Source organism: Rutidosis leptorrhynchoides, chromosome 9 (genome assembly GCF_046630445.1).
Source record: "Rutidosis leptorrhynchoides isolate AG116_Rl617_1_P2 chromosome 9, CSIRO_AGI_Rlap_v1, whole genome shotgun sequence".
Taxonomy (NCBI): domain Eukaryota; kingdom Viridiplantae; phylum Streptophyta; class Magnoliopsida; order Asterales; family Asteraceae; genus Rutidosis; species Rutidosis leptorrhynchoides.
Genome location: NC_092341.1, coordinates 65,661,375 through 65,677,733, shown reverse-complemented (window position 1 = coordinate 65,677,733; position 16,359 = coordinate 65,661,375). Strand labels below are relative to the sequence as shown.

Here is a 16,359-nt window from a genome sequence, read left to right as displayed (position 1 = left end):
TTCTGCTTTGTTTAGCTTTATGACAAATATCACATGGTCCAGTTAAAACCTTATCTTTTAATTTCAGCTTATCTTTTAGAACATTCAAGACTTGATCAGATGGATGACCAAGCCTTGAATTCCAGATATTAACAGAAGAATAACAATGAGTCTGATTTAAGTGTGATATCTTACCAGCATTATCATTTTTATCAGAAACATACAGACCACCATTTTGATTACCAATCTCCTTGACTTTCTTGTTTTTCAAATCCTGAATATAACATTTGTCATTATCAAAGCTTATAATTAACTTATTATCTTTAGTAAGCTTGTGAACAGACATGAGATTAACACAGTATTCCGGAACAACAAGTATATCTTTAAGAATGATATGCTCATTTATAACCAGATTACCAATACTTTTGATTAAGGTCTGTGTACCATTGGGATGTCCAACAGTAAGTCTTAATCCTGAAATATCAACAACATTGCTCAACTCTTTATCAGAGTTAGTCATGTGTTGATTTGCACCAGAATCAATAATCCACCCTTGATGATTAGGTTTGGATTGAGACAAATTTGAATTAAAGAATTTATCAAAGTTTAAGTTAAATTTTGCACTTGAATTAAAAAAGTTACCTTCCATATTAGCCATGGAGCCAATAGGAGCAGAAGGTGCATCATTGATGATACTTAAGAGTTTTAACATCTGTTCATTAGAAAAAGAAATAGCAGAAGAAGAGCTACTGCTATTATCATTAGTAGGAACATTGTTACTAGTAGATGCATTGTTACTAGAAACAAATTTATTTTGATTATTCCAAGATTGATTATTCCGGGATTGCTTTTTATTATTATTGTTAACATTATTAAAGTTTCTTTTAAAACCTTGAGGATAACCAACAATTTCAAAACATCTGGCAATAGTATGCCCAGTTTTATTACATTTTAGATTAGGATTGGGCCCTATGTTATTGTTAGTATTATTATTATTAAAGTTATTATAAGAACTATTCCCATTGCTTTTATTAAAATTATTAGAAGTCTGAACAGCAAAAGCAGATATTTGAGATTTATTACTAACATCTTTTAAAGAACTAGTTCTGTGTGATTCTTCTCTAGAAATAACAGCATATGCAGTTTTAACATCAGGAAGAGGATCTCTTAACAAGATATTACTTCTAACAGTCATATAAACATCATTTAAGCCCATTAAGAATTGCATTAGTTTAAGTCTGTTATTATTTTGAACAACAGAAGTTGAAACATCACAATTGCAAGCATTAGCCCCACATGTGCAGGGTGGTGAGGACACCATTGAATCATATTGTTTCCAAAGACTATTAAGATTGTGATAATATTCAGATAGAGGACTATCATTCTGCTTTAAACTGTTTATCTTTTGATGTAGATTAAAGATTACAGAACCATCAATCTTATCATATGTTTCCTTTAAATCATTCCAAACAGTTAAAGCATTAGTACTAAAGATTTGACCATTATACAATTCTTCAGATAAAGTGCCAAGCATCCAAGATAATACTACAGTGTTGCACCTATCCCATTGACTTGCAAGAGCATTGTCTGTTGTACTTTTAACACACGATTCATTTATAAAACCAAGTTTATTTTTGGTTCCTAATGCAAGAAGCATTGACCTACTCCAAATATTGTAGTTTTCAGTACCTTTAAGTTTGATAGAAATTATAGGTGTTCAAGTTGTAGTATCACTTGAATGCAAATATACAGGATCCCCAAAATCAAGCTTGTTGATCAGGGTTAAAGTACCACCAGCCCTAGTGTCCCCCATAGATTCAAACTGCTAAATAATTAAGCAAATAATTAAGCAAGCAACAAAAACACACAAGAGAAATAAAAAAAAAAAAAGAATAATAAATCCTAAACAATAGTTGTGTATGAACCAGGATATCACAATTCTCAAGGGAATTATGACCAAGGCAAGAACACAGGATTGTCTCTTCTACAAGAAAAACAAGAAAAGTTAGCACACGATATAAAATAAAGAAGGGTAAGAAGTAACCAATCAATCACGAATGATTGGTGATGCAACGGAAGACAGAAAAGAAACAAGAAGAAGATGAACTCCAAAAGACCGGATGAACACCAAACCCTAACCCTAATTTGTGAAATTAGGGTTTCTGAAGCACAATAACAAATCTGAACGATCTATCACCAACCACAGGTGTATTCAACCCAATCTGATAACGAACAATTACCAGATCTAACAAAACCAGACAAATCACAAAATTAGGAAACCCTAATTTTCTTCAAACACCAACAGAAGAAATCGAAGAACAAATCACCACGAACGATCTTGCCGCTCTGATACCATGTAAAAATAACTAATAACACAAGAAAACTTCAATCTCAGCAACCAAGATTCACTTATAGCCAAAATTACACAACCGTTTGAAAGAACACTAAAGATGAGAATAGAAAATACTTCAAACTATTACAGAGAATCACACCACAATTGATCTTAAACAGAATCAATCAATCACCAGAAAAACAAACGGCACATCAAGATGATGTGTATCAAGATGAAAAAGATGAAAACCCTAGAATTGTAATCGAGAGAAAACTTGCAGAAGAAAATAATGTGAATAAGTTAAATGACAAAAGGATTAAGAAAATCCTTTTATACTACACATAAATTAATATGCTTTGGGCTTCATTCCTTGCATAAGTCCAATAAGCTTTCTTTGCATAGTCCATTAGCATAATTCATCAAAAGCTCAAGCCCACCAGAACTCTACTTCCACAATTAGTCAAAACAAGTCCTTCAGCTTTAAGAAATCGCACAGATAGTACCTGCACATACTTGCAACAAGAAGTAAGACAACTATGAATGAAAAATAGGAACAAACTAAGCTTGTTAAATAAATGTATAACATTTTCATCACAAGTCAAACACATATTTACATTCACTTTCAAACCATACTTGCAGTGTTGCTTAAAACGCTCAATGCTTCCTTCGATTCCATGATCTTCCAATCATGATTCGAGCTCTTTCCAACAAGCTATCCACAAGAATTACACTAATAAGCATAGCAAGCATTCATACTTTCCTGCACAGTTTGACTTATAAATGTCAAACTACCCAATAGTACATAACACACATATACCATTATGACATCATTCCAGTCCAAAATCATCTTTCCGTTGTCATGCCAAATAAGCAGCCCCCATTACAGTCACATCTCCTAAATGGGTCAAACGTGATGCGCACAATCTCCTAAATGCAATTACTTAAATTTTGAAAGATGAGTGTAATTATAATTGTATATATTATATGTGTAAAAATTATCCATAACAAGAAACGAGTCAAATGGGTCTAAAGTGATGCCTGCAACCTCCTAAATGGAATTACTTAAAATTTTGAAAGATCATTTTAATAATATACAAATATAGTGGTTTTAACGAAAAGATTATTTGTATAAAAATGGAGGAACGAGGATGTGTAGGTAAACGCAGTCCAACTGAACCCATACTAAAAAATAACCCAAGTCACCTGCCCATTATGCGGTACTGCAATGCAGCCGTCGAGGAACATACGGCAAACTATACTGTAATCATCAACATTTATGCTCAGGTCACCGTCTGCTTGAGCAACAAATGAATGAATAACCTAATAGTAAGTTGGTAACAAATACCAAATTAAGAGCACTAGGAGTCGTTCGGTGTTAAATCTCAGTGTTAAATTAACACTGGATTTAACACTGAGGTCAAAACGGGGGAAATCGTTCAGTATTAAATTTCAGTGTTAAATCAATTATTTAATTATTATAATTTAATTTATTTTATACTTTTATTTATTATTTAGTTTATTTAACTAACAAAAAATATAATATAAATAAAAATAAGTATCATTTTGATTTTTTATTTATTTTAAATTGGACTAGTTCAGCCTTTTTTGCCACTTTCCTCTTCATCCTTCTTTCACCTCTTCACCTGCAACCACAAAACAATGAAAAGAAAAATCAAACAACATGAATGGAAAAAAGGAAGAAAAAGAAAAAAGAAAAAAAAAAGAAACCACACCGTTACCAGGGCAACGGTGGGATTTACCACCGATTTAACGGTGGGAGGGAGTGGGCAACTCCATGGTCCCCACAGTTAAATCCCTTTAACGGCGAAAAAAATGCTCGAGTCCTAGAGCTCTAATAGATTATGGCCTAAATGAAGTCACTCATCGGTTGAACTTATCGGAAAGAGGATTGAAGATTGAATCGATTGCTTGCGTATGTTGTAACCATGGTGTTGAAAGTTTGCCTCGCGTCTTCTTTCAATGTCCGGTTTCGCTAGAGATTTGGCGAAGATAAGGTTCGTGGTTGCTCGTCAACATTCCATCATGTTCTTTCTTGGGCCGAAATATTGAGTTGGGTTGATACTGATTTCAGCGATTCGAAGACGAAGATATGCGTACGGACGATAGTTGCAGCAACCTTATGGGTCATTTGGTGGTTTCATAATTGCGTATTATTTAACGATACGTCCATCATAAAGTGTATGATCTTTGATTTTATTAGATTCTATTCTTTTATATGGCTTATAATATAGGGGTAATGTAGTTTCAAATTGAAATTCTTGGCTTATTTGCCCTTTGTAATGCTCTTCTTACTCCTTACTAGAACTCCTCACTAGGGAGCTCATTGTTTTGTTAATAAAATCATGCCTTCCGGGAAAGGAAAAAAAAAAAAAAAAAGACACACAAAATGTAAATGAGGTAAATTACATCATATCGTCTAGGTTCTTGTATCGAAGGTTGAATCAAGATTAAAGGAATTACGAATTGGTAGTAATGCAGAAACAGGGCAAATAGGAACAACGAAGAATAATTATAAAGTTTTTGGCTAAGCATTTATTTGACTTATTAAACAGAGTCAGAGTAACAACATAAGACTAAAGCCATTAATGCACCCAAAAAGGTCGGATAAACGATAACTAAAACAAGTTAACAACAGATCAAAAGTTGCAGAAATCTTAACAGAACCAATTTGTATTATAACATGACAAGATTCGAAGAACATTGTACCACGATGTCATCAAAACTTCAAGAAATAAACTAGTCAAAACATATAAAAACACCCAAGCAAGACAGATACAGGAAGTACAGGCGAAGGTATTTGGTATAATACAAGAAGAATAAGAGTAATACCACGAACAGCAAGAATTGCAAAGTAACAAGCGTAAACCGTATCAAGAGCCACCATATTATCCTCAACTGTCAGCCCATGGTCCCTAATTTATTTAATCCATGGATCCGATAACTCATGAACCCGACCCACTTGACCATCTTCAACATTTTGTCAAGTTCTAATGGGATTAGTATCATGTTGGGTCTCGATGATTCAATATCTCCCTAACCTTCTTTGAACTACAGTATTAACCGTCATCGGACTTCATAAGCAAGGGCAAGGGCAAGGGCAGGGATACATTCTTCGCGTGATATAGCAAGCTCAACCAATTATCTCAATGGGCCACCAATCATAACTAAAAAGCAGCAACAACATATAAAAACATTGCAACCAAAAGCACCCAGGTAGTCCATTCAGACGACATACTAAACCAATAAGCAGTCAAAACACCAATAATCACCATAAAAGATGATTGGAACTTTCGGCATAAAAACGGCTAAAACCCCAACAATGTAAAGTTAAACAATAACATTATAAAATGTAAAAGCATCGACAGCAATTTTTATACTTGAATCAAGAAAAGAGCAGTCTCACCACCCATGAACCCTAAACTAAGAGAGAGAGAGAGAAAAAAAAAAAAAAAAACATTTCAAGCACTTATTTCACATAGAGTAGAAAAAAGCACCAACAAGTGTCACAACTGCAACAAAGACAAGTGCGTTTAATAAAAAAGGCCCTAAATTTATTATTTATCCCATTCTGAATCAGACGTGGTTTCAGTGTAAGCTATGGTGGCTATGGTAGAAACTGAAAAAGCTTAATGAAGCAGTGGTCAATGAAGAGATTAAAAGGACAACTGAAAAAACTTTAGATTGAAAGTGTGGTATTATTCTGATGATTTCTTCACCTAAAGAATGAAGAATGCTTGTGGGTCTTGGATTTTGGTCCATTATATGATCTGGGCTGTGATAAAAATTGAAACTTTTTAGGGTTTCAATTATTTAATTTGAATAAAGATGAACTCGAGATAAAATCTACATCTGTTTCGTGAATTTGGTTCGGTCTTATTTTGTTTTGCCGCCAGATTGAGTAATCAACAGTTTTGTTGGTGGATAGTTTTGTGCGGGTGGTTTTCGGGTCAAGTACAAAACTAACTCGGTTTCTATACGTCTCAACTCTCAAGAATGTTCACCAGAATACTATATCTCTGATTCTACTATTTTCTCACTCAACTATTTAAGATTGCAAATACAGTCCTTATCATTATCAATATATCAATCAATCAATCAATATATATATATATATATATATATATATATATATATATATATATATATATATATATATATATATATATATATATATATATATATATATATATATATATAGTGGTAGGATCAAGAGGGAAGTAACCAATCGGGGGAAGCAAAAATTTTTTTTTTTTTCGTTTTTTGAAAAAACTTTGTTTACGAACATTATAGATGGGATGAAAATATGAACATTTAGTAGAGACACTTTGTGATAAATGTTTTTATTTTGGCGGAAAAACGCTCGAAGAAGTAATATATAACAATTATCGTGTTTTTCGAGCGTATGTTGATGTTTTAGCTATTCGGGTTTAGATATTAGGGTTTATAGGGTTTAGATATTAGGGTTTAGAAATTTAGGGTTTAGGGTTTAGATTTAGGATTTAGATTGAGTTTTTAACACGAACAGTTTAGAGTTTAGGGTTTAGGGTTTAGGGTTTGGTGTTTTGGATTTATGGAATAAACCCAAAACACCAAACCCTAAACCCTAAACCCTAAATTCTAAATCGGGCTAAATTTTACTTCACAAAACATGAAGAAAAAAAACGTTCATATTCTTCACGAACAATATTATCTTGAATGTTATTTTTGTCGATCGTTTTCCCGCCTAAATAATAACATTCATCACGAAGTGTCTCTTCTAAATGTTCATATTTTCGTGTGATCTTGATGCCGGAAAAAAAAATTCCAAAAAAAAAGAAAAAAATATTTTGCTTCCCCCCGATTGGTTACTTCCCAATTGATCATGCCCTATATATATATATATATATATTTTCATATGCCCTATGTGTCATCACCTCCTTCAATCAAGCCCCACTTGGGAAATAATCTCTACTCACAATAAACCTATACATATACAAGATTTGTTCCTATATTTTTTTACCTCACAAACTACCTATACATATATATACATACACCACATCACCATCCCATGTACCTAACAATTTGAAATCAGTTTCAAATTTGAATTTTTGGAGTCCTTTTATTTAATTATTTATTATTTATAAATTGTGTAAGTACATTGGGAAGGTAGAACACTTACTTTTTATGACACACCCATGTGATCAAGCATCTTTATCAATGTATGTGTGTAGGTTTTTAAAATATATCAAGATCCAAATATATCCAAATCAAATATTTAGATCTACAGAAGTAAAATAAATGCTCTCAAACTCTCTCTCTTCCTCATCTTCTGATACGACCTCTTTTCCCAGTATTCATCCTAATTGTTCTTCAATAATCTCTGGTAATTAATCGTATTCACACTAAAATCTTATTAATTTCAGTATCATCGCGATTGTTATCATTACCAGATTCCATCGGCTCCCAAAAGCAACATATCCACCGGATCAGCAGCGCCATTTTCATTTTAAAGTTAGGGTTTCTTCAATTGAAATTTCGGATTACATTATACTTCTTTCTATTCGATTTATTTTTTTGGCTACGTTTACTGATTTTGTCTGTTGGCTTTATTGATTATCAGATGTTCGTAGCGGTGGTTACGATTAATATAATTCATGTTATAATCTTTGTCATAAGGTCGCAAGCAATCGCTCTCACTGTTGACATCTTTTTGGTGAGCAAATATTCGGTTTTTATGACTTAATTTGTTTAATTTCTGCAGTTTAATTGTATATATGATTTAGTTGTTGTAATAAGGTAAGTTCAGTATCATCTTTGACTTTTTTTTTTGTGGTTAATTTTCTTAATTTTTTCCCTATTTTAATTGCTAACTCTGATTTTGTTGTGTTATATGTTTGTATGGAAGAATGTGTTTGGAAGATATATAAGTTACAAATTTTTAATTGCTAAATGTTTGTAAGTAATAGTAATTTTTTTTTTACTTCTTTTGAATATTTCATTATTGATGTTGATATGAAAGTATGAATCTGAACTTCTTTCACGTGCTCTATTCAATTTTTGACTTGAATGTTAAATCTCGGAAGAACCACTTCTCTAATAAACACGATTTATCATGTACACTACATTTTTTAAGTATTTGTTTCTATTATAACTTATATTGATGCTTCTCTTTTCTGACCTGAAAACAAACCATACTCTTTTAATGCTTGGTATTGATGTTTGTATTCCATTGAAATGTTGTTAATGAAAATACAGGATCGATATTAGAAGCTTCATTTCTATTTGTTGCTGTTAACATGAACATAATGTATAGTTGAAGCTGTTTTAAATTGATATGTTTCTGAACTTGCATCTTTAGTTTATAGTTATTTGCTTGGTGTTGCTGTTTGTTTTCGATTGAAATGTTGATAATGAACAAAATTAGATCGACATGAAAAGCTTCGTTTCTATTTATTGCAGTTAACATGAAAATTATTTTTTCTTTGCTTTTGACTTAGGTATTTGATGTGTTATGGCCTCTGGGTTTTAATTTTCGACTGGTTTCAGTTTAATACATATTTGATTTGTTTTTTATTACAAGGGATTGACGATTGGAGAGCCATTTTTACTTTTTTTTAGTGTCATACAGTATTAGTATGCTTGATTTACTATTGATGGCTTGATTCTAGAAGTTAAATTTAGGTCAAAGGGTTTTATCAGTAATAATAAATTAAATTTGCAAATTTTGATAATGGGGTTGTTTGTGATTATTTTCACGATATTACTCACTAACTGCTAGGATCAACACGTACATAGACAATGTAAGTTATAAGTTTTAGGGCTTAGTACTGATAATTTTGCTATTATTGTTTTTACAGGTTGTCTAGCGTACTGCATGCGGACGTTGCCTGTTCTGAAAAAAGGAGGAAAATCAACTATCCTGGGATATCATGTTGAATAGCAAAGAAGAGGACGAATTGCTAGGGTTTAGGGTTTAGGGTTTAGTAACGTTGAGGATTCAGAGTTACGAACTGTATTTCAGGTAAAAATGGTTATTATTTGGGACTAGGATCTATTAATTTCGAAAACTTGAGTGAACGAGGACGGATCGCTCGTCGTGTTGATAACAATGCGGATAATAAGAAACAGTTTCAGCTCGAATCCTCATGGAATTAGCAATGGGGAAGATACTCGAACAACTTTAATCATTAAAAACATTCCTAATAAGTAAAAAAAAAAAAAAAAAAACTCCTTTATTTTCATTATCAATCAAATCAGTAATTAAAGTGTTACTAATTTAAATTTTTTTATTAATATTTTAGGTATACTTCAAAGATGTTACTAGACGCCATTGATGAAAATCATAGTGGAACTTACGATTTTCTTTGCCTGCCGATTGCTACCACACATTTGGATTGTTTTTTTATAACCAAAATGGTATGGTATTTTATCATCCAACTTTAATTACATTCAATAATGCTGCTGATTTTTGTTTGATTTATCATTTCTGACTCATATTTAATATGTGTCTTGATTTCAGATTTTAGATAGCATATATCAATTATCAATGTGTATCTTTGTGTTTCTATGTATATGTATATTATGTCTATGAATATATACATCTATCGGAGCTTTTAGATCTTAGCAAGAGTTAAAACAGGGGATGCTTTAGCTATAGATAGATATATACTGTATTCTATCTTTTGTGCATTTTTTCAGTCCTTTTGAATGTTTTTGATAACTTACACAATTTGATTATGCCTTTTGCAGATAGAAAGAACAGAGCATTACTTGTGAACTCAATTTCACAAATGGCAACTATTCAAAGATCAACAAAAGCAACATATTCGATAGAACCATTTTCAAATGATCAAAAGATGTCAAATGCCTTTAAAGCCATGAGATTGTTAGGGCTAACTTCTGAAGATATCAGACCAATCCTTAAAAAACTTCCGAAACTGTATAATGGCAATTGGGAACTAATTGAGGAAGATAATTATCGAACTCTTACATATGCTATATTTGAATCACGGATGTGTAGTGATTACATCTAATATTTTTGATTGTAAATATTAAGAACATGTGTGATTTAACTCCTGATACAGAGCTCCTAATGGAACTGCCCGAAGAGTGCACATTTGAGAGCGCACTGGCTGATTTGATTGTGAGTGATAACTATTAAACGCGCGTCATTACTCATTTGACGGTTTAGCTATATTGTTTAGCTATCTTTCTACCAAAAACTAACTTTAGTCATGGGCAACTATATTGTTTAGCTATCTTTATTGTTAGTGTAATTTGACGGTTATGTTACATTAGTTTACTTTATGTAGAGTTTTATGTTTGAAGCATGTAAAGTGCTCAACTTGGTCATCTTTTTGTAGAGTGGATGATAGATACTGATAGCTTTATTTATTGTGTTATTTTTTAATTTGCTTATGCTTATACTTATTGTCGGGTTTTACCATTTAGTATTCTGTTTGATGACATAAAGTGTTATATTGTGTTGATTTAAGTTTGGGTATCATTTGTATTGAACATGTGTTTAACATGTTGCATTATTTGTTACCACTAAAATGCTGCGAAAAATTTAATATATTCAGATCATGATTTATAATTTTTGTTTCCAATTAATTGGTATTATGGTTATTGAACAAATATGATAAGATATATTTGTTTTTGTTCAATTTTCAACAATGAGAGAACTATGCTTTCTCAGATTCATGCAAACGCTTCATTTTGTAAATAATAGGTTCTAGACGGACATGATGGCATATTCATAACCATTGGATACTTACCATAAACATTCATTCGGAATAAAGATGATAAGATTGTTTTTCTGTATCCAAGTGACATGTAGTTTTTCTTTTAAACTATATTCATTTTGTTAATCTCATTGAGGAACTACATGAAAGTTAGTGATTTTTGACTATAAACAATTGATTATTACATTGTAATTGTATTCATTAATTCATCAATACCGTTTACATCATTAGTCATTATAACGTTTTCGCATACTATGAGTTGCCGTGCAATGCACGGGCTCATAAAGTATCGAACAATGTACAAAAAAATATTTGTTCGACAATTTTAAATAAATATATTTCGTTATTAAAAAAAATATTATATCATTTGTTGATACTAATTTAATAAAATATCATTTTTAATCAGTTATATTAAAGCCCCCGTGCATCGCACGGGCTCAAAAAATCTAATATATATATATATATATATATATATATATATATATATATATATATATATATATATATATATATATATATATATATATATATATATATATATATATATATATATAGGGGTGATGTGTGTCGCGAGGGGTACGAAATAGTGTTTATTTTTAATACGAAATTCGACGAAATTTTACACAAGTTTTATATATTTATCGAGTGAGATATACCTAAACCTTGCTACAACACTTATAGGCAGTGTACCTAATCGTAGAGTAGTGTAGTTTTTAGTAAGTCCGGTTCGTTCCACGGGGAATCTTTTTAAACAAAGCTTAACGCTATATGAGTTTACTTTTATAAAAATACAAATATATATATATATATATAAGTAATATTATTATTATAAAGGGGGGTTTTTACCGTTTAATGACCGGTTTGTCGATTTTAAAACTTTAGTCGCAGTTAAAACCAAATGTAAAATATTAAAACTAAATACAAGACTTAAATTAAAGCATAAAGTAAATAACGATAATGAAATTGCGAATAATAAAAGTGCGATAAAATAAACTTGCGATAATTAAAAAGTACGATAATTAAAAGTGCAATTAAATACAATAACAATAAAAATGCGATAATTAGAAGTGCAATTAAATATAAAATAAAGGAAATTAAATATGAAATAAAAGAATTATGCTTATTTAAACTTCCGTAATCATGATGTTTGACGTGTTGATTTTAGTTTTATGCCCATGGGTTAATTGTCCTTTGTCCTGGATTATTTAATATGTCCGTCTGGTTTTTGTCCATAACAGTCCATCAGTCATAAATATAAAGTGCGAGTGTCCTCGTCAAATTATCCTTATACCCGAAGTTAAATATTCCAACTAATTGGGGACTTAAACTGTAATAAAATTTTAATATTTTGTTTAATAATTACACCAGGATGTCGACTGAGTGTAACCCAAGGTTTTAATATTTTGTTATCAATTATACCAAGTGTCCTTGTACATAATTTCACCCCTGTTTTAATTATTCTAGTGGCTATTAATCCATTCCCGTGTCCGTTTAAATGAACGATTATTCGTACATATAAATACCCCGCCCATCGTGTCCGATCGAGTGTATATGGTAATTTATAGGGACGCCCAATTGTAAATCTTTATATTAACATTAACAAACTATCATTTAGTTAAACAAATATAAAGCCCATTAATAGTTCATAGTCTAATTTCCACAAGTGTCGTTCTTTTGTCCAAACCCCAATTATGGTACAAAGCCCAATTACCCAATTTTAGTAATTAGCCCAACATCATGATTACTTCGTTTTAAATAAGCATAATAATAACTTAGCTACGAGACATTAATGTAAAAAGGTTGAACATAACTTACAATGAATAAAAATAGCGTAGCGTTACACGGACAGAGTTCTGACTTAAAACCCGTAATTTATTTGTTACATAACTAAATTATTATTATTATTAAAATTAAAATTAAAATTATATTATAAATGATACGTTTACATATTAAAGAGAGAGATTGAAATGGAATTGAAAAAGGGGTGAAAAATCAATTAGAATTCGTTTTCTTTTATAGACGAATTTTGAATTGAAATTTTCACTTATGACCCCTTAACTATGCTCAATTAACAACTTTTTATTATTTAATATTATTCTTATTATGAATTATTTAAATATTATATTTTATTCTTGTGCATAGTTGACTCGTAATTTTTACACCGTTGCGTCGAGCGTTGAGAGTTGGTTCATGTCCCGGTTCCGGATTTTCGAACTTCCTTGCGTACTATTTTATATCGTGTACTTTGCGTTTTGTAACTTGTACTCTTATCATTTTTAGACGTTCCTCATTAATAATTTGAACCTTTTTGATTGTATCTTGTACTTTTTAGCATTTTGGACCTTTTTGTCTTCAAATCTTCGTTTTCGCCTTTTGTCTTCGCACTTATTAAATATAAACGAATATTACTTGAAAATGGAACAATTGCAACTAAAAACTTGTCATTCTTGGGGGATAATGCTATGAAATATATGTTCCTTTTTAGCCTTATCAATATATATATATATATATATATATATATATATATATATATATATATATATATATATATATATATATATATATATATATATATATATATATATATATATATATATATATATAGGGGCAGGATCAATGGGGAAGTAACCAATCGGGGAGAGCGGGGGGAAGCAAAAAAAATTTCTTTTTTTCATTTTTTTGGAATTTTTTGTTTCAGCCATCAAGATCACACGAAAATATGAACATTTAGAAAAGACACTTCGTGATGAATGTTATTATTTAGGTGGGAAAACGATCGACAAAAATAGCATTCAAGATAATATTGTTCATGAAGAATGTTAACGTTTTTTTTCTTCATGTTTTGTGAAGTAAAATTTAGCCCGATTTAGGGTTTAGGGTTTAGTGTTTTGGGTTTATTCCATAAACCCAAAACACCAAACCCTAAACCCTAAACTCTAAACCGTTCGTGTTAAAAACTCAATCTAAATCCTCAATCTAAACCCTAAATCTAAACCCTAAATTTCTAAACCCTAATATCTAAACCCTATAAACCCTAATATCTATACCCTAATATCTAAAACCTCAACGTACGCTCGAAAAACACGATTATTGTTATATATTAGTTCTTTGAGCGTTTTTCCGCCAAAATAAAAACATTTATCACAAAGTGTCTTTATTGAATGTTCATATTTTCATCTAATCTAAAATGTTCGTGAACAAAGTTTTTTCAAAAAATGAAAAAAAAAAGATTTTGCTTCCCCCGCTTATCCCCGATTGGTTACTTCCCTCTTGATCCTACCAATATATATATATATATATATATATATATATATATATATATATATATATATATATATATATATATATATATATATATATATATATATGATAGTACTCCAAATGAACATATATTTAGGCACAATATCCTTCCAATATGTAAAGCTTTTAGTTATAATTGTTCTATTTTTATGTAATATTCGTTTAAATAAATAAGTGCGAAGACAAAAGAAGAAAATGACGATTTGAAGACGCAAATGACCAAAAAGCTCAAATGTACAAGATATAATTCAAGTGGTTCAATTTATTGATGAGAAACGTCTCAAAATTACAAGAGTACGAGCCGCAAAACGCAAAATAAGATATTAAATTGTACGCAAGGACGTTCGAAAATCCGGAACCGGGACATGAACCAACTATCAACGCGTGATATCGCATATTTTATACACGTTTTTCTTAGCGATATCGATCATAATTTAGTCCGTTCGGATACGATTTGGTGTTTATTTTGATAATATTGAGAATGTTCGAGTTTGAAGAGCTATTTGTAGAAGAGATGCGGTTTTTGAATTTTTTGAGGCATTTTGTTGATCGGTTGTTATTATTGGTGCATCGAGGATTAAAACGTTCAGTACTTATTGGTTAATGAGGTGTTGAGGTAGTTAAAGCAAGTAAAAAGAGAAAAATAAACGCTAGAACCAGATTCAGCTTATGGTCGCGGCGCGGAGATTTATGTCGCGGCGCGACGTGTAACGTATTTCCAGATCAGAAGAGGGGTTAAAAAGGGTTTCAGTCTGCGTGCTTTGTTGCGGCGCGATAATTTAAGCCGCGGCGCGGCGGTCTGTCGGTCCAGATTATTATGGCAGGTATTTAAGGCCCGAAAAATACCCTAATTTATCACTCTTCCATCCAGACGAATTGTAGCAGTTTTTGGGCGATTTTTGGAGAACTCCAAGATCATTCAATCACTTCAATCATTCCAGATTCAACCTTCAATCCGTTCATCATCCACGATTGCTTATTTAATTAGGTTGATTTCTTTGTCATAAACAATGAATTCTTTCCTTTATTTATTTCTGATTTTGGTTTTAGCCATGATTGTTGGCTAAGCTTTTAATGTTTTTCTAGATTGAATATTTGCATGTGTTTGGATGATACTTTAATGTTTTATTGATTAATGCATGATAATTATGAGTTTTGATTAAGAACCATTCTTGTGGGAGTTGATTATTGTTACTAGGTTGATTAGTGAATCTTGTTTGAACAAAGGGAACCCTGTTTCAATTTAGTGATCTAATTTCCAATTGATTTGTCTTAACCGATTGGGTGCTTACTGGACCAAGAGGGTAAACCGGGTAACATTGATTGAACAAAATAGGGGTGAATTGTGTGGAGCGAACGCGTAACCAATTGAATCTTACTCTTATAATTAGCTAATTACTAAGTCACAAACGAAAGAGGTCTTTGGTGAAAGGGAACCTGATGTTATGCGAGGTGTATACGAAATAGTTTATATTTTACTAGGAAAAACTATTAAATACGATACAATTTTACACAAGATATTTATTAATTTATAGAATGGATATACTTAAACCTTGCTACAACACTTATAGGCAGTGTACCTAATCGTAAAGTAGTGTAGTTTTTAGTAAGTCCGGTTCGTTCCACAGGGAAATCTTTAAACAAAGCTCAACGCTATATTAGTTTACTTTTATAAAAATACAAATATATATATAAGTAATATTATTATTATAAAGGGGGGTTTTTACCGTTTAATGACCGGTTTGTCGATTTTAAGACTTTAGTCGCAGTTAAAACCTAATGTAAAATATAAAATAAATACAAGACTTAAATTAAAGCGTAAAGTAAATAACGATAATGAAATTGCGAATAATAAAAGTGCGATAAAATAAAATTGCGATAATTAAAAAGTACGATAATTAAAAGTGCGATTAAATATAAAATAAAGGAAATTAAATATGAAATAAAAGAATTATGCTTATTTAAACTTCCATAATCATGATGTTTGACGTGTTGATTTTAGTT

At 31.1% G+C, this 16,359-nt stretch overlaps 1 pseudogene; it reads right to left on the bottom strand.

Annotated features, from left to right (window-relative positions):
• Window positions 1-5,395: 5,395 nt before the first annotated feature.
• LOC139868130 (presenilin-like protein At2g29900) lies at window positions 5,396-6,091 on the bottom strand (annotated as a pseudogene).
• Between the last annotated feature and the right edge of the window lie 10,268 nt (window positions 6,092-16,359).